Here is a 24,217-nt window from a genome sequence, read left to right as displayed (position 1 = left end):
TTTTGTCTTCCAGGTCACTTATCCGTTCTTCTGTCTCAGTTATTCTGCTATTGATTCCTTCTAGAGAATTTAAAATTTCATTTATTGTGTTGTTCATCATTGTTTGTTTGCTCTTTAGTTCTTCTAGGTTCTTGTTAAACGTTTCTTGTATTTTCTCCATTCTATTTCCAAGCTTTTGGATCATCTTTACTATCACTACTCTGAATTCTTTTTCAGGTAGACTGCTTATTTCCTCTTCATTTGTTTGGTCTGGTGGGTTTTTACCTTGCTCCTTCATCTGCTGCATATTTCTCTGTCTTCTCATTTTGTTTAACTTACTGTGTTTGGGGTCTCCTTTTCACAGGCTGCAAGTTCGTAGTTCCCATTGTTTTTGGTGTCTGCCCCCAGTGGGTGAGGTTGGTTCAGTGGCTTGTGTAGGCTTCCTGGTGGAGGGGACTGATGCCTGTGTTCTGGTAGGTGGGGCTGGATCTTGTCTTTCTTGTGGGCAGGGCCGTGTCCAGTGGTGTGTTTTGGGGTGTCTGTGAACTTAGTATGATTTTAGGCAGCCTCTCTGCTAATGGGTGGGGTTGTGTTCCTGTCTTGCTAGTTGTTTGGCATGGGGTGTCCAGCACTGGAGCTTGCTAGTCATTAGGTGGAGCTGGGTCTTAGCATTGAGATGGAGATCTCTGGGAGAGCTCTCACCGGTTGATATTACGTGGGGCCGGGAGGTCTCTGGTGGTCCAATGTCCTGAACTCGGCTCTCCCACCTCAGAGGCTCAGGCCTGGCACCAGGTCAGAGCGCCAAGACCCTGTCAGCCACATGGCTTACCCACTCCAATTCCAAACACCCGCTCCCACAAAAGATCTTGCTATGAAGGTGTAAGCAGTGAGTGGACTGTAGCCAAGCAATTCATCCTGGTTCTGCTGCTTCCAAGTGATGGTCATCAATCATCCCTAACAGTTCAATATGGATGCTCCTGGTCAGCAGGTGACTTTTCAGATGGAAACATAGGTACCCAACCTCCTCACATCTTCATCACACTTAATTACAAGGTCACTATGGTTGTCTTGACCTTGGAGGTTGTAACCTGAGGAGAGGAGGAGGAGGATACGTGGTCCGTCAGAACCTGAGCCTGGAGAAGCAGCAGCAGCAAACTACCTTGATGCGGCCAGGCCCAGCCCCTTGGACGAAAACCGTGGGGGCAATGGCAGTGTTCTTGAGCCCCCACAGCAGCAGGAGGAGCTGGCCCCACCGGCCGCTGAGGGGCCACAGATCATAGCAAGGAAGCAGCGCCGCTACCGTACTGTGTTCACCCAGTTGCAGCTGCAGCAGCTGGAGAACGTTTTCCACAGCACTTAGTACCCCGACATGTTCGTGCAGTCTGAATCATTTTTTTGACTTAACCCCTGGCACTAGCACCAGCCTAAGCATGCTTTTACAAATGACATGGTTCCTTTTCTGTTTATGTAACCTCTCAAGTAAAACCTCCTCTTGCTGAGCTCAGCCCAGGACTCATCCAGCTGATCCAACAGCACTGGGCACTGACAATGTCCTTATGTAATTGTACAATGACACTTCTTCTCACTCACTTTCCTTATTTGTATTTTCAAGGCAGACTCTACACAAATGCTTAACTCTACTTTCTATTGCAGCCATGGTTTGCAGTAATTCACCTGAGTCAGTTGACTCCCTTATGAATTCTGCTCGTACCGCATTAACTTGTTCTGCAAACCTGACCAACTCCCTTATCTCAGACAGTTGGCTAATTTTACTAGCCTTTGGCCTGCTGGTGGTAGGCTTGTTCATTTAAGGTCAATGCACTCAATTTGTAGATATAATCTGAAAATCCTAAATGACTAAAGCTAATAGCTACATTGTTCCAGTTTTAGGAGATTTCATAGAGCATAATCCCTCCCACACCTTGCACCAAATGACCAAATTTCAATATGTGAGCTTTTCTTCTGAGGTTTAATATCTTGGATCTGGAAAGGACCTGGATTGGAAAGAATAGATGGCCTTATTTTCAAGGCAGCAGGTGCTTCTTTCTAATTCTTCAAAGTGTTGGCAAAGGCAAGGGTTAATTGACTGTTCTAATCTTTGTCAGTATCATGTATTTATAAGGGTTTTGTAATAAGAATAAATTCTTTTTTTTTTTAATTAATTAATTAATTAATTTATTTTTGGCTGTGTTGGGTCTTTGTTTCTGTGCGAGGGCTTTCTCTAGTTGCAGCAAGCGGGGGCCACTCTTCATCGCGGTGCGTGGGCCTTTCACTGTCGCGGCCTCTCTTGTTGCGGAGCACAGGCTTCAGACACGCAGGCTCAGTAGTTGTGGCTCACGGGCGTAGTTGCTCTGCGGCATGTGGGATCTTCCCAGACCGGGGCTCGAACCCGTGTTCCCTGCATTGGCAGGCAGACTCTCAACCACTGAGCCACCAGGGAAGCCCAAGAATAAATTCTTTCCTTTTAAAATCTGGTTCCCAATTAGATGGATGAGAAATACATCACTTTACACTCTTTCCACTAAAGTAAACTGTGTCTGTATTTGGTCTTCTTTTGAATAACTTAGACGATGGTCTTTACCTTGAGAATTGCCATAACTATGTTCAGAGCTTGAAGTCCCAGGATCTGTTCTAAATCATCACTCAATTTTTGTTACTAACCATTGTTTTTCCTTGTAGGTCATACCCCTAAGGATAGTTGTGAATTGAAGTTGAAAGATCCTGGTCAATTGATCTCCAAACATAATTTAATATTGTTGAATGGAAAATTAAGGGCTATTGTTACGGATTAGTGCTTCTTGATTTTTTATTTGGCTATGAATTAGCTGGAGATCTTGTTAAAATGTGGATTCTGATTCAGTAAATTTGAGGCGGGTGCTGAGTGTCTGCATTTAAAAATAAATTCCCAGGTAATGCCAGTGATGTTGGTCTACAGAACATATTTTATTTTATCTTATTTTATTTATTTATTTGTTTTTTATCTTTTATTTTTTGGCCATGCTGGGTGGCATGTGGGATCTTAGTTCCCCGACCAGGGATCGAACCTGCATCCTCTGGATTGGAAGCACGGAGTCTTAACCACTGGACTGACAGGGAAGTCCCTACAGAACATATTTTAAATAGCAAGGTTCTAGACAGTGTGATAAGTGGCTTCTCCTGACTTTTCAGCATGCTCAGAGTAGGTGTCGTGAACATTTTCAAAAGCAGGTTCCCAGAAAAACTGGACAGCTACATGTAAAAGAATGAAATTAGAACATTCTCTAACACCATACAGAAAAATAAACTCAAAATGTATTAAACACCTAAATGTAAAAACAGATACTATAAAACTCCTAGAGGAAAACATAGGCAGAACACTCTTTGACATAAATCACAGCAATATCTTTTTGGATCCATCTCCTAGAGTAATGGAAATAAAAACTAAAATAAATGGGATCTAATTAAACTTAAAAGCTTTTGCAGAGCAAAGAAAACCATAAACAAAACAAAAAGACAACCTACAGAAATGGGAGAAAATATTTGCAAACAACCAACAAGGGATTAGTCTCCAAAATATACCAACAGCTCATATAGCTCAATGTTAAAAAATCAGACAACTCAATCAAAAAATGGGCAGCAGATCTAAATAGACATTTCTCCAAAGAAGACATACAGATGGGAATTCCCTGGTAGTCCAGTGGTTAGGACTCCATGCTTCCACTGCAGAGGGCACAGGTTCTCTACCTGGTTGGGGAACTAAGATCCCGCATGCCACGTGGTGCGGCAAAAAAAAAAAAAAAAAAAAAAAAGACATGCAGATGGCCAAAAGGCACCTGAAAAGATGCTCAACATTGCTCATTATAGAGAAATGCAAATCAAAACTATAATAGTAAAATGAAGTATCACCTCACACCAGTCAGAATGGCCATCATTAAAAAGTCTACAAATAATACATACATATGGAATCTAAGGAAAAAAAAAAAAAAGGTCATGAAGAACCTAGTGGCAAGATGGGAATAAAGACACAGACCTACTAGAGAATGGACTTGAGGATATGGGGAGGGGGAGGGGTGAGATGTGACAGGGTGAGAGAGTGTCATGGACATATATACACTACCAAATGTAAAATAGCTAGTGGGAAGCAGCCGCATAGCACAGGGAGATCAGCTCGGTGCTTTGTGACCACCTAGAGGGGTGGGATAGGGAGGGCGGGAGGGAGGGAGATGCAAGAGGGAAGAGATATGGGAACATATGTATATGTATAACTGATTCACTTTGTTATAAAGCAGAAACTAACACACCGTTGTAAAGCAATTATACTCCAATAAAGATGTTTAAAAAAAAAAAGTCTACAAATAAGAAATGCTGGAGAGGGTGTGGAGAAAAAGGAACTCTCCTCTATAGTTGGTGGGATGTAAATTGCTACAGCCACTATGGAGAACAGTATGACAGTTCCTTAAAAAACTAAAAATAGAGCTACCATGTGATCCTGCAATTCCACTCCTGGGCATATATCCAGAGAAAGCCATAATTTGAAAAGATACATGCACCCCAAAGTTCATTGCAGCACTATTTGCAGTAGCCAAGACATGGAAGCAACCTAAATGTCCACTGACAGATGAATGGATAAAGATGTGGTATATATATATATATATATATATATATATATATATATATATATATAATGGAATATTAGTCAAAAAAGGAATGAAATAATGCCATTTGCAGCAACATGGATGGACCTAGAGTTTATCATACTAAGTGAAGTAAATCAGAGAGGGAAAGATAAATATCATATGATATTACATACAGGTGGAATCTTAAAAAAATGATACAAATGAACTTACATACAAAACAGAAATAGGCCCACAGACATAGAAAACAAATTTATGGTACCAAAGGAGGAAGGGGGGGGAGGGATAAATTAGGAGTTTGGGATTAACATATACACACTACTACACATAAAATAGAGAACTAACAAGGACCAACTGTATAGCACAGGGAATTATACTCACTATTTTGTAATAGCCTATAAGGGAAAAGAATCTGAAAAAGAATATATACATACACACATATATATACATATACATATATGTATAACTAAATTATTTTGCTGTACACCTGAAACTAACACAACACTGTAAATCAACTATACTTCAATAAAAACAACAACAACAAAAGCAGTTTCCCAGAACCTGTTTGTGCATATGTTGTGACATTTGAGATTGAGTGGTAAGAAAAACAATACACAGTGGCAGCTTTAGCATATTAATTTATGTGTGCTCCCTCCTGAAAATCCACTAAAATGATAGTAAATATCTTTTTAAATAAGGCAATAAAACCACAAGAAATAGAGAAGACTCACAGCATTGCAGTTTTAGGAGAGAGAAAGCAAATGGAAAGTGGTAAACGACTTAGCAGAATTGAAAATGTTGAATAACAAGCCAGCAATGGAGGACCTAAGAAGCAACTCAGTTTAGCTGAAGAACTCCCAAAGGCTCAAGAATTGAAGCACTAGATATCTCTGGAATTAGGGATAGAGAAGGGATGGAGAAAAGGATTGTTTGAAAGCCTATTTAAGAAACAGACCATTGGATCCCCTCCCAAATATGTACAGCAACTGTCCCTCTCACACCTGGGAAGAGGGGGTGAGATACAACAATATGAAGATACAACAAAAGGTATCTAGATGAGAATGGGGTTGGGCATTTGGCAGAGTTGAGCGCATGGATATTGTACTGAAGATGAGATGGAGTGAAATGTACATAAGGAGCACTGAAACCTTAGGCCCAGCATTCTTCCTACATTTAGCAACCAAAATGGTGGCAGCCAGAGATACTCTTTCCAGGTGGGAGACTGGAGGAGCTTCTCTAGGGAATCCGACAAATCCAAGAGAAAAAAAAAAAAAAAAAAGCCTAGGGCACTGATATCAGGTATCCACTGAAAAAGTCCAGTCAGAGCAAAATAACAAAGATCATAATTGACCAGCACTACCAATTTGCAGTTCTTTAGTTCCACACTCTTAAATGTGAGCAAATAGCTAAGGATCAACAGACTTTAGAAGAAAACATCAAGTATGAAAGGTAGAGACCAAAATGAGCTGACAGAATAAAGCCACCTGAAGGAAGCAGAAAATGCAAATGGGAAAATATACATAAAACATTCTCAATATCTTCAGAGAGATAAGAGAAAATACTACATACATGAAGCAAGAAGAGGATACTAGGGACTTCCCTGGTGGCCCAGTGGTAAAGAATCTGCCTTCCAATGCAGGGGACACGGGTTCGATCCCTGGTCAGGGAACTAAGATCCCACATGCCGCGGGAAAGCTGAGCCACCGCGCCTCAACTAGAGAGCCCGCATGCTGCAAACTACAGAGCCCATGCGCTCTGGAGCCCACGCGCCACAACTAGAGAGAGAAAACCCTCACGCCACAACCAGAGAAAAGTCCGTGCGCCACAACTAGAGAGAAGCCCACCTGCTGCAACAAAAATATCCTGCATGCCGCAATGAAGATCCTGCATGCCACAACGAAAACCCGACACAGCCAAAAATAAAAATAAAGAAATAAAGAAGAGAACACTATTAAAAAAAGGAACAATCAGAGAACAAAAAAGAGCTCTCAGAAATTACAATAGCACAATGAAAACTCAGTGGAAGGGCTAAGGCAAAGACATGGAATGCAGAAAAGAAAACCATAGAAGTGTAACTTCCAAATAATAGAAATTCTAGTAAGAGGGCACAAAAATAGCGAAGAGTATAAAATTATCAGGGAAAAATTCAGTAAGTTTTTCTAGAAATGAAGGACATGAATTTCCAGATTGATAGGGCCCATGGAGCGCCCAGCACAATGGGTGAAAGCAGACCCTGGCTCTGGCACTGGGGCATATCAGAGTGAAAGTAAGGAAGAGCAAGGACAAAGAGAAGATCCTACAGACTTCCAGAGAGGGAAACATGATTCTTTTGAAGGGTCAGGAGTCAGAATGGCATCAGATTCCTCAATAGCAATGATGAAAGCTAGAAGAGAAGGGAGCTATGCCTTAAAATTTCAGAAAGAAAGGGCTTTCCATTCTGGGGTTCCACACCCAGCCAATATCAATTAAATATGAATGATGAGGGGGAAGGGAGAAGGGAAGAAGGTCAATTTAGTGGCAAAACATCAAAAAGTAAGCCAATAAAGATAATTATTGACTCTAGAGAAAATAAAATATTGTGCAGGGAATCAAAAACAATTATTTACAAAGTCAGCATAATGCCAACACCAAGTAACAATCTGGCCAAATTTCTGCAAGGATGAGGGTGATTGGAATGTACCTGGGGGTGGGATGGGAGTGGTGAAACAGGTTAAAGTCTTATCTCCCCATAGAGAAATCAATGGAAAATACACATACCAAAAACAAGCAACATAAGCATGTTATTTAGATATATAGAGGTAAATACCAAAATAATTGACTAAAAGAATCTAAAGGGTGTCCTCATTGCCTCTTCATAGCAACTATTTGACTGCTGTGCCCATATAATTTTTGTAAAATTACCAGTTTTGTAAAATTAAAAACCGCAATTTAAAAAGGAACGAGATAAGGAGAAGAGCACTCATTTCTATAAGCAGTCATCTGTTGCAAAGACTAGAGCTGTGGTTTTGGAGAAATATCAAAAGGATAAGGAAGGAAATAAAAAGCACAAGAATCTCACTACCCAAAGATAATTGCTGTTAGGATTTCAGCTAAGATTCAGTGTATTGTCTCTGAGCCGAGCATTTAACCTAGCACATTTCTGTTGCACCCCAAGATTCAATTGAATGGAACAAGCATGAGCTGAGCACCTACTATGTGCATTGTGTTAGGTGCTAAGAACATAGAGACAAAGATACACAGTCCCTGTCCTTTAATTCTATTACAGGTTAGACTTACTCAGAGGTAAAAGGAACATGGAGTTTTCATTGCCTCAAGAAGTCCCTCTCCTTAATTTCTTATTAACAAACCAACACTGAACTTATTAAACAATCTCTGTGGCTCCAAAAGTTCTAAAAGGAGAAGAAACTTTGCCAAGGCCAGTAATATACCTTCAAAATGAAACACACTACAGGCTAATCAGGAATTTACCAAATTTAATTCTTATATACTCACTACCAGCACAAAATGTCAAGTATAGTAAGTGCTTGCAGCCCTTACTTTGCCTGACATAACTAAGAGTAATCATTTATCTTCACTGTGGTTTTGTCACCAGCAAAGCCCATTAACAATTCCCAGGAAACAAAAAAAGAATCTGGGTAACGAAATAAAGTCTAACTTTTTTTTTCTTTTCCTTTGAGTCCGTCTTGTTTTACTCGCTCATAGGGTGCCACGTGCAGAGGCCTTGCAGCTAGCACTTCAGACCAGAGTTCCTGGTGCGTAATGGCTGCGCCTGACACCTTGGCTCGGTGGACCGTGTGGAAAAGCGCTGCACAGGACACTGCAATTCAAGATGGCAGCCGTGGGCCGTGTGCAGAGATGCTGCTCTAGGCACAGTGATCTGGAGCGTGAGCAGCACAGCTGTGCCGTCAAGCAAAAACTCTGCCCCTGGGCTTCCCTGGTGGCGCAGTGGTTAAGAATCCGCCTGCCAATGCAGGGGACACAGGTTCGAGCCCTGGTCTGGGAAGATCCCACATGCCGCGGAGCAACTAAGCCCGTGCATCACAACTACTGAGCCTGTGCTCTAGAGCCCGTGAGCCACAACTACTGAGCTCACGTGCCACAACTACTGAAGCCCGCGTGCCTAGAGCCCGTGCTCCGCCACAAGAGAAGCCACTGCAATGAGAAGCCCGCGCACCGCAATGAAGAGTAGCCCCCGCTCGCCACAACCAGAGAAAAGCCCGCGCAGCAACGAAGACCCAACACAGCCATTAAAAAACAAAACAAAACAAAAACAACTCTGCCCCCTCCCAGCTACTAAGGTCCCTAAAAAGCAGCCCCACCCACGACCTGCGGGGGAGAACCTCACTCTACAGGAAGGGCTAGCACCTGACCATTCTTTGATTAAAGAATTAAGCTTTCCTTTGATTCTGAACTGAACTGTCTCATTTTATTGGCTCGAAAGACACTGAGCAGAAGGACCCTTGTTGCGCCGACTGACTCGAGAGGGTCGGTAACAGCTTTGCTACAAAGCTGGGGCAGTGCAGTGACCTGGTGACCCCAGGTGTTTGTTTCCCAGCTTTATAATCCTAATAAGAAAATTTAATTCTGCACACTTTAAACCCAATTCATGTCAAGAAAGCTATAACTTCTCTTATCCCAATCTGATGAAGGAAAAAAATTAAACAAGGCAAACAAGTGAGAAAATGTTTTGCACCAGCACTGTTCGTTAGTACTGGGCTCCAGCCTCTTTGGTCCGCTTACTCTGCAGTTGCAATCCTGTCTGAAGAGGGGAGATGGGCAGCATCCCACATGTCTCTGGAGCCTGACAGTCGGGGTTGAAACCCTGCTCTCCTCACATTTGGTTCCTCATCTGTAGAATGGGCCTGTTAATAACAGCAAAGTTTTTTTTAAGGAAGGTTAAATGAGTCAGTATTTGTAAGGCACATAGACCAGTGTCTGGCACCTAACAAGTGCTATGTAAGCATTTCCTGGTTAAAGGAAATATCAATAAATCCTGTTTGAATGGGCTCAAATGTCTGTGCCCTTTACTATTCACAAAAGATTACAGACTTAAGAGTTAGCTAACCATTTCTTCCATTCTTTATGCCAGCTTCTTAACAAGCTGCTGGTTGGCTTTCTTTCCCATCTAATTCATGAGAAAGAAGTTACTCCACAATTATTATTAGATGATAAAAACATATCTTACTATATGTTAGATGCAATTTTAATCATTTCGTGTACACCATCTCATTTAATCTTCACATCAACTCATTTTATTTTATTTTATTATTATTTTTTTTATGCCAAGGTTAATTATTATTTATTTATTTTTGGCTGTGTTGGGTCTTCGTTTCTGTGCGCGGGCTTTCTCCAGTTGCGGCAAGCGGGGCCACTCTTCATCGCGGTGCGCGGGCCTCTCCCTATCGTGACCTCTCTTGTTGTGGAGCACAGGCTCCAGACGCACAGGCTCAGTAGTTGTGGCTCATGGGCCTAGTTGCTCCGCAGCATGTGGGATCTTCCCAGACCAGGGCTCGAACCCGTGTCCCCTGCATTGGCAGGCAGATTCTCAACCACTGCGCCACCAGGGAAGCCCATCAACTCATTTTAGAGTTAAGGAAACCAAGGCACAGAGAAGTTAAGTTACTTGCCCAAGGTTACACAGTTGGTAAGTGTTGGAGCCAGGATTCAATCCTAGACAAGCTGGCTCCAGGGACCACGTGCTTCACCACGACAGTGGGCTGCCCCACAAAGAGCAAGCTCTGTTAGGAATAACATGCAACTTTATTTATTTATTTATTTTTGCTGCGTCAGGTCTTAGTTGTGGCATGCGAGATCTTCGTCGAGGCATGCGGGCTTCTCTCTAGTTGTGGCGTGCAGGGTTTTTTCCTCTCTAGCTGTGGTGTGCGGGCTTCTCTCTAGCTGTGGCGTGCAGATTTTCTCTCTCTAGTTGTGGCATGCGGGCTCCAGAGTACATGGGCTCTGCAGTTTGTGGCTCGCGGGCTCTCTCGTTGAGGTGCACAGGCTCAGTAGCTGTGGCGCGCGGGCTTAGTTGCCCCCCAGCATGTGAGATCTTAGTTCCCCGACCAGGGATCGAACCCACATCCCCTGCATTGGAAGGTGGATTCTTAACCACTGGACCACCAGGGAAGTCCCAACATGCAACTTTAAACGCTACTGATCTCTTTTTGTCTCTGCTATGAACAGAAACCAGTTATTCCCAAAGCCTCAACAAGACTCACCTTTTCCCTATATGATAGCTTTTCCATTTGCCATACAATCACCAACTTCTTCCCTATCTGAACTTTTCTTTACACTTCCATAAAAACTAGTTTTATTCCACTGAAAGATCAGAACCTACGTGTCCTGAATTCTACATTCACCAGATTTATAGTCAAAGTATAGCTAAAGAAAAGTCAGCAGGGAGGTCAACTGGCCACTTGCCTCAGGCTGAACCCCACTGGTGGGTTCTGATGGTAAAGGATCCCTCAGCCAATTCTGTATTTCAGCTTTGCTGGTCCTTACATCTAATTCCAGCCATTATTATCCAAGAAGATAAAACTCTGGGAGGAGGCTGATCTACAAACCAAGAACCCAATTTACAGGAGAAACTACTTCTGGGTATGAAAGCTATCTAGGGCATTTTCATAGCACTTATTCTGGGTGAGACCAAGAACACCTGGAGTCCCTATTATTGATCAGAGTGTTGTTTAGTGAGGACAGGTTTAGAGACAAAGGAAGGAGATGATTTTAAAGAATATTTCCAACAAATTAGTACCCTGACTGAACTTTTCTCTCTCCACACTAGAACTATGGGGTCCTGAGGATCAGCAGCAGCCCTTAGGGCTAGAAGAGCCTCTCTGCTGGGTAGGGCAGCAGACCATCTGGCATGGCTCTCCTCTTTGGCTACCTTTTCCTAAGCTCCATGTTACCTGTCACCCCTCTGTCAGAACCCCTCCCATACTCACACTTGTTGCAGTGTAAGTGCATGCATGTAATGTACACACATCACATGTCAGACTTGCTTTCTTGGGGAACTGTCTCACCCAAATAAAACTCAGGAGTTTCTCATGACACTTCAGCGTGACACTAGCAAACCATTTCTTGGGTAGGGTTACTTCTAAAATGACTCACCTCACATTTAGAGAGGGACATTATTTCTAACTTTATTTTTTATTTTTATTTATTATTATTATTTTTTGGCTGTGTTGGGTCAGGTCTTTGTTGCTGCACGTGGGCTTTCTCTAGTTGCAGCGAACGGGGGCTACTATTCGTTGCGCTGCATGGGCTTCTCATTGCGGTGGCTTCTCTTGTTGCGGAGCACGGGCTCTAGACGCATGGGCTCAGTAGTTGTGGCACACGGGCTCTAGAGAGCAGGCTCAGTAGCTGTGGTGCGTGGGTTTAGCTGCTCCGCGGCATGTGGGATCTTCCTGGACCAGGGCTTGAACCCGTGTCCCCTGCATTGGCAGGCGGATTCTTAACCACTGCGCCACCAGGGAAGTCCCTATTTCTAACTTTATTTCCAAGTTCTGAGATCAGCTCCCTACTTAGAGCCAATCTCTAGCCAATCAAACTAGGGATTCAACATTTATCAGTGAAGTGATAATATATGATTGTGGTGATTTGCAGAAGATGGGAGACAAGAAGGAAAGGAGAACTCTATGGTTGAACTAAACCTGGTTAATTGCCAATGATTATTTATTGCAATAACTTTAAAACTTTGTACTTATCTTGTTTTATTTGCCTAGGCCAAAAAAAAAAAAAGTGTTATCTGTTGTCACAAGAATGACGTTAGAGTTCTGACCTTAGAATCAGACAAACATAGATTTTACAGAATCCAAACAGATGTCATTTGAATACCTGTAAGACTTGTAGCACTACAGATAGGAAGAATATGAAAATCATTCAGCCTGGAATATAACTATATATGATCCACTGGATCCAATCAGTTAGTGAAGCAATGTGGATGAGGGTGTGGGCTTAACTCATACGTGAAAATTAGGGGTTGCACACTCAAGTGCAGGGTCAGGGGATTGTATGAGATCCCCTTATCTGGCATAGGGACATTAAAGAGCCTTCTAGAGGGGTGGGATAGGGAGGGTGGGAGGGAGGGAGATGCAAGAGGGAAGAGATATAGGGACATATGTATATATATAACTGATTCACTTTGTTATAAAGCAGAAACTAACACACCATTGTAAAGCAATTACACTCCAATGAAGATGTTAAAAAAAAAAAAAAAGATAATCCTTGACAAAATCAAAAAAAAAAAAAAAAAAAAGAGCCTTCTTGTAATGCCAGTACTCCATCATTGTGAGAAAACTCATCCTAGACGTGTTGAAATGAACCTCCAGGCCCAAGATGGAGCCGCTCCTGTCCGGGGTGCTACATCAGCAAACTTTCATGTTTCTGTAAATGTTCCATGTGAGCAGAGACACAGTGTATCCAGTCAGACAATCCCATATATCAGGCCGGCTCTGGACTCTGGACTCATTTCCTTGTTCCTTGATCTTTCTAAATAAGGTCAGATATACAACCCAAATCAACCATGCCTTCCTTCCACGATGGAACTTGTAACGCTTTGTAAAACTCACTGTTACCCAAAATACCTCGTGAAGGGTGCTACGCTGTTTGTGAGGCACTGTACTCCCCCAATCCACGCATTGTTTTCCCTTGAATAAAGGGCATCAAACTCATTACTAAATTGTTTAATTTGTCATTTGACAATGTCTACAGCTGTAAATATTCTTATCCCACCCAAAGTCTCAAGTCTACGTACAACCTCAGCTACCCAACAGGGCAATGTCGTATTACTTGGGAGGAAGTAATTTCCTCCTTCATAGGTAAATGTCTGAGGAGATTTAGAGTTAAGTATAGAGGTGGTCAAATAAACCAAACCCTGAGTTATTACTATTTTGAACTAAATTTGGGAATAGTCTATAGCTATCTAGTATTTTAAGTACAGGCATACCTCAGAGATACTGCAGATTTGGGTCCAGACCACCACAACAAAGTGGATATTGCAGTAAAGCAAGTCACATGAATTTTGGGGTTTCCTGGTGCATATAAAAGTTACGTTTACACTATGCTGTAGTCTATTAAGTGTGCAATAGCATGATGTCTAAAAAGCAATGTACTTACCTTAATTTAAGACTACTTTATTGCTAAAAAAATGCTAACCATCATCTGAGCCTTCAGTAAGTGGTGGTAGTAACATCAAAGATCACTGATCACAGATCACCTATAACAAATATAATAGTAATAAAAACATTTGAAATATTGTGAGAATTACCAAAATGTGACACAGAGACATGAAGGGAGCAAATGCTGTTGGAAAATGGTGCTGATAGACTTGCTTGACACATGGTTCCCAGAAACCTTCAATTTGTAAAAAACACAGTATCTGCAAAGCACAATAAAGCGAAGCACAATAAAACGAGGGTTTCCTTTACTTAAAACAAGGAAGAGAATTTGGTATATTAAAGAGCAAATAGACTAACAGATTTGTCTTATAATTCCAAGTTGTAAATGTATAATGAATATTTATTAGATTTGTGATTTTAAGATAAAAGAAAATTGTGCTAAATTCATAAACCGTATTAGAAAGTTTAAGATAACTTGACTTTGTCATATTTATATGTTGTTATTTGATTTATAAAGCTTATTATTTAAGGTTTGTTTATCACACAGTTGTGTTTTCAAAGAAAATTAAATACATTAAATTTACAAATGCAGTTTAAATTTCTCAAGGGAGTTTAATTAGCAAACCAAATATTAATCAAGTTCCCCCTTAAAAACTGATAAAATTTGCTAAATTTTATGGATGTAACAGATTTATAAAATGAACCAATTATTAAAGAAAAAATACGGGCTTCCCTGGTGGCGCAGTGGTTGAGAATCTGCCTGCCAATGCAGGGAACACGGGTTCGAGTCCTGGTCTGGGAAGATCCCACATGCCGCGGAGCAACTAGGCCCGTGAGCCACAATTACTGAGCCTGCGCGTCTGGAGCCTGTGCTCCGCAACAAGAGAGGCCGCGATAGTGAGAGGCCCGCCCACCGCATTGAAGAGTGGCCCCCGCTTGCCGCAACTAGAGAAAGCCCTCGCACAGAAACGAAGACCCAGCCATAAATAAATAAATAAATAAATAAATAAATAAAAAACTTTAAAAAATGAAGAACATCTACCAAATTTAAAAAAAAAGAAAAGAAAAAATACGTTCTTACTTACAACTTTAGTAAATCATACATTAATTTTAACATCAAAGTAGCCTCAGAAAAATTTTTTCTAGTCATAAATGCCATGCTCAAGGATACACACTTACTCACATGCACGCACACAAAACCTCATTTAACACCTATCATTACGGAAGAGGACTTTGAGTCCCAGAAATCTGGGTACTAACCTAATTCCCATATGAAGCAAGGCATTCAAATTACTCTATAGAAAAATAAGCAAAAGATGAGAATACTCACTTTATAAAAGAGAAAAGCATCAATATACTTATGAAAAGAAACTTAACCTTCTCAATGGTTAAAGAAATGCCAAGTAAAACAATGACTTTGCTATGACCAAGTGTCTTGTTTGCTTTGTTTCTTTTTCTTTTTTTTTGGCTGGGCCACGTGGGATGTGGGATCCTAGTTCCCCCATAGAACCTGTGCCCCCTGCATTGGCATTGGTAGTGTGGAGTCTTAACCACTGGACAGCCAGGGAAGTCCCTGCTTTGTTTCATTTTTAGTGTAAGTGTCCAGGGTTAGCAAGAACTCAGGGACATGGGTACTCATACACTGATTATGGGGGCTAAGGGTAATTTCATAGCTCATTAAAAATTTAAAAAACCCACATAACTTATGTATGCCCATTAAACCAGCATTTTTATTCTCAAAAATTTATCCTAAGGTAAAAATAACAACTTAAGCATTTAACCACCTTGCAGTGCTGTGGATAATTGCTAAAAATTGGAAAGAATAAAACCAGCCAAGAATAAATAAAATGTGGCATATTAATACAATAAAAACTATGTGATCTAAATATGACATAAAAGATATTTAGTACTTATATGTTAAGAGAAAAAAGTATCATAAGAACACTATGACTCATTTCTTTTTTAGAGAATTTTTAAAAAATTAATTTACTTTATTTATTTTATTTTTGGCTGTGTTGAGTCTTTGTTGCTGTGCGCAGGCTTTCTCTAGTTGTGGCGAGCGGGGGCTACTCTTTGCTGCAGCGCACGGGTTTCTCATTGTGGTGGCTTCTCTTGTTGTGGAGCACGGGCTCTAGGTGCGTGGGCTTCAGTAGTTGTGGCATGCAGGCTCAGTAGTTGTGGCTCGCGGGCTCTAGAGCACAGGCTCTGTAGTTGTGGCGCACGGGCTTAGTTGCTCCGCGGCATGTGGGATCTTCCCAGACCAGGGCTCGAACCCTTGTTCCCTGCATTGACAGGCGGATTCTTAACCTCTGGGCCACCAGGGAAGTCCTTATGACCCATTTTTAAAGCATATACATGATAAAGAAAACTCTGCATGTATAGCCAGAAAAATATTAATAGTGGTTATCTCCGAGTGGTAGAATTATGCTATTATTTCCTCACTTTTGTTATTCATGTGTTCTAGTCTTTTACAATGAGCATATATTGCTTATATAATAAGGAAAAACAATAAAAGGGTGCATGCATGTATGTACGTGTTTGGCTTGTTTGTTCACTTGTTTTAAGGTATGAACAAACCTTAAGGCAAATGAGAAAAGCAGATGAGACCTCAGGATCTGTAGCACAGGTAAGGTTTACTCAATGTATAATCAAGCACTCCTTTTGACAGCCACTTAAGAACAACATAAACAACATTGCTATAAGGGGAAAATATGCCTGACAAAGCACCTTTCCTTCAGAAAGCCAGAAACTATGCACCATTCATCTCACAAACATTATCGAACACTTTCTGTGATTGCAAGGTGCTATGGGTGGGGAATAGAAATGAGAACAATGTCCCTGCCCTCAAGGAGCACGGAGTCTGTGGAGGAATGTCATCACGCACAATGACAATAAAGGCTGATAAGCACACAGGCTGTGGGAGTTGAGAGGACAGTCACTTCGAATGGGAGTGATTCAGGCGGGAAAGGCTTCCTGGAGGAGATCATGCTTAAAGGGAGCTTCAAATGACAAATGGGAATTGCTTGGGTGGAAAAGACAGGGAGAACACTCCAGGGCACGCTTTCCCCTTCTAGAAATATTGTCTAGGATAGGTTTCAATCTCTAGAGTAGAGATTGAAAGGTGAGGTTGATTTTAACCTGAGTTGCAGATCGCTCTTATGAAAACAGGGCTCTCTAGTCTCCCCAGGGTCCCGTCTCCAACATTTCTTAAAACGAATGAACAATACAGGGGCAACAAAGATCATTTCGTGTTTGTGGATTTGCAAACCATTTTGGTTTAACTGGATTGAGAGGAGTGCAGTGGTTAGACAATGTGTGTATGTAATAATAGAGTAGATAAGATTACTTGGATTTTGAAAGGCTACTCCAAAGGCTAATTTAAAAAAATCATGGGCTCATAACTTTGATGGGGAATTGGCCTAGAGAAGAGAAGTAGAGATAGGATATAAGTGGTGGAGGATACATGGAATCAGTAATAGGACTGATTGTGTTTAAAACTGCCATTTATTCCAAGCTTATCATGATACCCTGCTCTGAGGAAAACTCTTTGCTGGCATTCTCTCTCTTAATCCTCAAAATGACTCTGAGAGGCAAGTTATAATTATCCTCATCTTACCACTACACACAGTACCATCTTGGAAATGACAATCTGAGAAGAGCAGGTGTCAAGAGCCCTCGTGAAATGGCACAAGTGGCCACTTAGTTGCAGCAAGAGCAGTGGAGTCTTCCAATGTGGAGGGACCAGCCTTCTCAGGCTGAGAGGGCAGTGACCCACCCCACCCTTGTATTTGTCCCTGATCAAAGTGCAGAACAACATCCAGAGACAAAGGTTGGATGACTTGCTTGAGGCAAATTTGGCTCACATCAGGGTTAATGGCTGTGTGACCTCGGACAAGTTATATAACCTCTCTGAGCCTGTTTCCTCTTCTACAAAATGGGAGAAATAACACTTCATAAGCTTGAACGTGATAATATATGTAAATCTGGATGTAAATACTTAGTTAGCCCAGGACTTAGTGTTCAATAAGTGTTGACTGCTGGTATTATTTTATTTTTTCTTCTATATTACTGAAGGCTTTCAAATCTAGGACAGTGGGAAGCTTCTAGTTTGAAAGAGCTAGTGACCTGACATTAACTTTAAGGTATCCTTCTCTTCCATTGGCCGGTTAGAATGGTTCTGTGGTAAACATTTATCTTGTACCTTTGTCACTTATGAACAGCTCAGTCATTCACTTAATTTTCTCCAAATGATATGAAAACCAACCTGACATCCCCTGCTCCCCTCCCGCCCACTATAAGCTATGGGTGTCTTACACACTTCTCTAGGGCCAACCATCCCCTGCTCCCTGGATCATATAAGAATCCTGGACTTATGCTGAATGAAAAGCTTGTCTACTATTTTTTACCCCCAGCAGAAGTGTTAAAAGGGAAGTCACTTATTCTAAAACTGTAAACCTGAAATGTTGGGATGACTCTTCAAGGGTACTTAAGACCTTCATATTCAGCCAAGTCTTCCTCTTTTTTTTTTTTTTTTTCAGCCAAGTCTTCTGAATCAGGTTTGCTGTGGGAATTATTAGGACTTGAATTATACTGGAGTTAGTGGCCACCAGTGCATTTGGTTTGAACTTGCATATAGCATCTGGACCCCTGTAGTGGGCCCTAGAGTGGGTCTACCTCACTTACTACAGGTGTTTACCTAGTCCTAGTTAGAAGCAAGGTACTTCAAGGAAAGGTATTGAGAGAGAGGAATGTAATGTAACTTGGCAGAGTAGCAAGTGTGGGGATATAAAACAATCAATGTGTGCCCCTTACTGTCTCTCCCTAGAAACAAATGGATTTGATTCAATCAATAAAATTTATAAATATGTACAATCTATAGGGACATAATGAAAGCCTTCTTCAACCACATGTAGGAAGGAGACCTGTGAGAGAAGTGCAGGGTAAGCCTGAGAGAGCTGCTGGGGTAGGGTGCAAGCCTTCTAGTCTTATTCCTAAACCCTACCATGGCACTGTAGGTAGACTCTTTCTCATTTTAGTACAGACCTCAGCTTGCTTTCCATGACACTGCCCAGTCTGGATTATTTGTATTTAGCTTTGCAAAATAACTTGATTTACTTCTTACTAGAGGTGGAAGGCAACTGGGGACTGACTTACCCCTTTCTTTTTACTAAAAAAAAAAAAAAACCAACAAGATTAAGAAACTTGCCCAGCATCTCCCAGTTACTCAATGGTAGACCAGGACTAGAATTTCAGGGTGATCTAGTCCAACCCCCATCAGGGGCATGCATCTCTTCTAGAGATGCTCACTCAACTGGTTTTATATATCATACTCAGAAGCTGTCAGGAAATTTGGGATTCTGTTTCTCAATCATTAAGTCAAGGATCGTTTTTATTGTTGTATCCTTATCTTTCTAAATCCATCTGCCTCAGATGGATTAAAATTAGCCAACATTACTGGAAGATCACATACCAAATTACATAGGTAAAGTGAGGCAAGGAGGCAAAATAAAGGAGGTGATCTAGAAGGAAGTTGAATGGGTGGGAGGCCGAGTTAAAACTCAGCCTTGATTTGAAAATTTGTGAATAATACACAGTGTAAACTAGCTGCCTGCCTAACTCTGACTCATTCCTTAGTCAGTTCAGACATTACTTCTTCCAAGAAGCCTCCTCTGATCCCCCAAGTCTACACTAAGTGCTCCTGTCTTGTATAAGTTTCTATTAACAGCCTGTACCTCTCCTGCCATTATTTTCATAACACTTTATTATAAGTGCTTATTTATTTGTGTCTACTCCTTGGTACTGTAAGTTCCTCTAGGGTGGAAACCGTAGGTGGCATGTTCACCACCATATCTTCAGCCCCTAGCACAGTGCCAGCCTCCATAGTAGTGCTTCAACACAAATCAACTGAACCAGTGAATAAGGTGTGGCCCTGGATTTTGGCACTTGGAGAATGTCTGCAGTAGCCCCATCCAGGCCTACATTAGGGCACCCCAGATATAGTTTACTGGTCTCACTGAGGCCAGAGTTGGATTGCTCTAGAAAGCAAATTGCTGGTATGTCTATGTTCACATACAGGGGTGTGTGTGTGTGTGTGTGTGTGTGTGTGTGTGTAGATGGGAGAATGGGGAAGACTAACATATTAAGGAGAGCGGCTATCACAGTGTAAGACCTTAGGAAACTAATTCTCTGGGGATTAAACCAGCCAACTTTGAGGGACTTGTCCCTCAAGGATCACAGCCCTGTTTGGGGCTCAGAATCAGTTGTTCTTGAACCCAAAGTCAAAAATACTTGCTTGAATGCTGGTGAAAGAGGGCCTACAGTTTTCAAAGAACTTCTGTCTTCTGATTTCCAGAGAAATATGGTCTCAGGTATCCTCAAGGATGCTGTTTACCCTTTTGCGAAAGAAATGGCTGTCTTAAAGTAGCCAGATTTTATGATAGAAACTTCACCTCCAAAGTAGTAGGGGGACTCTAACTGTGGAGTGAAGAGGTTGGCAAATCCTCTTCTCCAAAAACAAGTATAAAATTGGACAAAACTGTCAAAAATAATGGTTTAAGATCTCTGGAAATCAACCAAAAGTAAACAACAAATTGAGAATCATTTATTCATGAAAAACTGCTAGTTCTTCCAGTGAGATCAGCAGGAATCTATGATCTTGCTCGAGGCTGCTCCCCCATCCTCACTCAGCAGAGCTGGCCAGAAAATCAGCAGCTTTGCTGCCAGAGGGGGGCGGGCACAATTTCAGGCAGAAGGCAAAAACACACCACAACATAATCAGTAAAAGTAGCAAACTTGGTAGGACATGGGCAGGGAAAACCCAGAGCTCTTCTAGCCTGCACTGTGGCCCTGGTTGGGGCAAGCAACAGACCAGTCAGAAATTTAGCAGTGAGATGGGACTTCCCTGGCGGTCCAGTGGTTAAGACCTCGCCTTCCAGTGCAGGGGGTGAGGGTTCAATCCCTGGTCGGGGAACTAAGATCCCACATGTCTTGAGGCCAAAAAACCAAAACATAAAACAGAAGCAATATTGTAACAAATTCAAGAAAGACTTTAAAAATGGGAAGAAAAAAAAAAAAGAAATTTAGCAATGAGAGCCTGGAAATGAGAGAGCCATCGAAGGGCTGGACTAAGCTCTTCACACAGAGCCAGCTGACTGGAAAACTATGCACATGCATGGGGACACCTAGGAGAGCCAAGCTGAAAGCTAAAGCCAATGCTGATTTGAGGACTGGCTGAACCCTGAATGTCCTCCCAGGCTGTGACAACCAAAAATGTCTCCAGACATTTCCAAATGTCCTCTGGTGGGAGTGGGGAAGCAATACTGATACCAGTTGAAAACTACTGCTCTAGAGCAACATTTCAGAAAATAACAATTTCAAAAATTTTTTAGAAATCAGGAGAGAAATTTAAATGGTATGCTAAAAATTTTTTAACACAAAAGATGGCAGGAAATGAGGAACAGAAAAAAAAAATGACATAAGACCTAAAGAAAATAAAAGAAAAATGTTTGATACAAATCCAATGACATTGATAATTATATTACTGTAAATGGACTAAACTTTCCAATCAAAGGTAGAAATTGTGAGACTGGATACAAAAGCAAGACCCAATTATATGCAGTCTATAAGAGACATACTTTAGATCCAAAGACACAAACAGAATGAAAGTAAAAAGATCAAAAAAGGTATGCCATGCAAATAGTAATTGTTAGAGAGCTTGAATGGCTATATTAATCAACGTTGAGAATAGAAATATTACTAGAGACAAATAGAGACATTTTACAACATCATTACATCTGAAAAGTATAAATTTTATAATGTATATGCACCTAACAACAGAACCCCAAAACAACATGAAGCAAAATGAACAGAATTGAAAGGAAAAATAGACAATTCAACAATTATAGTTGAAGATTCCAATGTTTTTCTCCTGAGTATTTTTTTTTAAAGATTCTTTTTTGATGTGAACCATTTTTAAAGTCTTTATTGAATTTGTTACAATATTGCTTCTTTTTTTTAAGATTTATTATTTATTTATTTTTGGCTGTGCCGGGTCTTAGTTGCAGCATGCGGGATCTTCATTGAGGCATGTGGGATCTTTGGTTGGGGCATGCAGGCTTCTCTCTAGTAGTGGCATGCGGGTTTTCTCTCTCTTGCTGTGGTATGCGGGTTCCAGAGCTCATGGGCTCTGTAGTTTGTGGCAATGAGGGCTCTCTAGTTGAGGTGCGAGAGCTCAGTAGTTGTAGTGCGCGTGGGCTTAGTTGCCCCACGGCATGTGGCATCTTAGTTCCCTAACCAGGGATCAAACACATTGTCCCCTGCATTGGAAGGTGGATTCTTTACCACTGGACCACCAGGGAACTCCCTATTGCTTCTGTTTTATGTCTTTGGTTTTTTGGGGATGAGGCATGTGGTATCTCAGCTCCCAGACAAGGGATCGAACCTGCACCCCTGCCCTGGAAGGCGAAATCTTAATCTCTTGACCACCAGGGAAGTCTCTCTCTCGAGTATTGATAAAACAATTAGGCAGAAAATTGGTAAGATAAGGAGACTTGAACAACATTATCAATCAACTTGGTCTAAATGATAGTTATAACACTTTACTCAACAACAACAGAATACACTTTCTTCACAAGCACACATTAAACATTGTCTAGAATAAATAATATTCTAGGCCACAAAACAAGTCACAATAAAATTTAAAAGACTGAAATCATACAAAGATTGTTTTACAACCACAGAGGAATTAAATTAGAATTTAACAGCAAGAAGAAATTTGAGCAGCCACTATGGAGAACAGTATGGAGGTTCCTTAAAAAACTAAGAATCGAGTTGCTGTATGATTCACCAATCCTACTCCTGGGAACATATCCAGAAAAGATGAAAACTGTAATTCAAAAAGATACATGCATCCCAACGTTCATAGCAGCACTGTTTACAATAGCTAAGACATGGAAGCAACCAAAATGTCCATTGACAGATGAATGGATAAAGAAGATGTGGTATATATATATATATATATATATATATATATATATATATATATATATATATGTAAATAACATCTATATATGTGTGTGTGTATACATATATATATATGATGGAATATTACTTAGCCATAAAAAAAGAATGAAATTATGTCATTTGCAGCAACATGGATGGACCTAGAGATTATCATACTAAGGGAACTAAGACAGACAGAGAAAGACAAATATCATATGATTTCACTTATATGTGAAATCTCAAAAAAAGATACAAATGACCTTACCTATAAAACAGAAATAGACTCACAGACATAGAAAACAAATTTATGGTTACCAAAGGGAAAAGGAGGAGGGATAAATTAGGAGTTTGGGATTAACAGATATACACTACTGTATATAAAATAGAAACAACAGGACCTACTGTATAGCACAGGGAACTATATACAGTATCTTGTAATAACCTATAAAGGAAAAGAATCTGAAAAATTATATATATGTGTATATATATACACACATATATATATCTATATAGATATCTATCTGAATCACTTTGCTATACACCTGAAACTAACACAACATTGTAAATCAACTATACTTCAATTAAAAAATTTTTTTGAAAGCCCCCTCCCCTGCAAATATTAGGAAATTAAACAAATCATGTCTAAATAGTCCTTGGTTAAAAGAAAAAAATCACATGCGAAATTAGAAAATATTTTGAACTGAATGAAAATGAAAAAAAATTTATGGGATGCAGCTAAAGCTGTGCTAAAAGGAGTTTTATAGCTTTCTATGGGCTCAATATCATTAATCACCAGGGAAATGCATATTAAAACTGTAATGGGATATCACTGGTATGGCTATAATCCAAAAGACTGACAGTGCTAAGTGCTGGTGAGGGATGGAGGAAATGGAGCTCTCACATGTTGCTGGTGGGAATGTAAAATGGTACAGTCTTTGGAAAACAGTCTGACAGTTTCTTTTTTTTTTTTTAAATTTATTTATTTATTTATGGCTGTGTTGGGTCTTCATTGCTGTGCGAGGGCTTTCTCTAGTTGCGGCAAGCGGGGGCCACTCTTCATCGCGGTGCGCGGGCCTCTCACTATCGTGGCCTCTCTTGTTGCGGAGCACAGGCTCCAGACGCGCAGGCTCAGTAATTGTGGCTCACGGGCCTAGTTGCTCCGCGGCATGTGGGATCTTCCCAGACCAGGGCTCGAACCCGTGTCCCCTGCATTGGCAGGCAGATTCTCAACCACTGCGCCACCAGGGAAGCCCGACAGTTTCTTTTCTTTCTTTTTTTTTTTTTTTTTTTAATTAATAGCTACTTTATTTATTTATTTATTTTTCTGGCTGTGTTGGGTCTTCGTTTTTCGTGCGAGGGCTTTCTTCAGTTGCGGCAAGCGGGGGCCGCTCTTCATCGCGGTGCGCGGGCCTTTCACTATCGCGGCCCCTCCCGTTGCGGTGCACAGGCTCCAGACGCGCAGGCTCAGTAGTTGTGGCTCACGGGCCCAGTTGCTCCGCGGCATGT

General features: G+C 41.1%; 1 long non-coding RNA gene across 1 annotated transcript in view; it reads right to left on the bottom strand.

Annotated features, from left to right (window-relative positions):
* The window catches only part of LOC309641605, a 64,268-nt gene extending 40,295 nt beyond the window's left edge, over positions 1-23,973 (bottom strand). Inside the window, exon 1 of the long non-coding RNA XR_014252704.1 lies at positions 23,793-23,973. This is a non-coding gene — a long non-coding RNA (uncharacterized lncRNA). The remainder of the gene's footprint in view (positions 1-23,792) is intronic.
* Positions 23,974-24,217: the final 244 nt, after the last annotated feature.

Source organism: Balaenoptera physalus (genome assembly GCF_965194825.1).
Source record: "Balaenoptera physalus genome assembly, chromosome: 13".
Classification (NCBI taxonomy): domain Eukaryota; kingdom Metazoa; phylum Chordata; class Mammalia; order Artiodactyla; family Balaenopteridae; genus Balaenoptera; species Balaenoptera physalus.
Note: the sequence above shows the minus strand (reverse complement) of the source record. Positions and strands in the feature narration are given on the sequence as shown.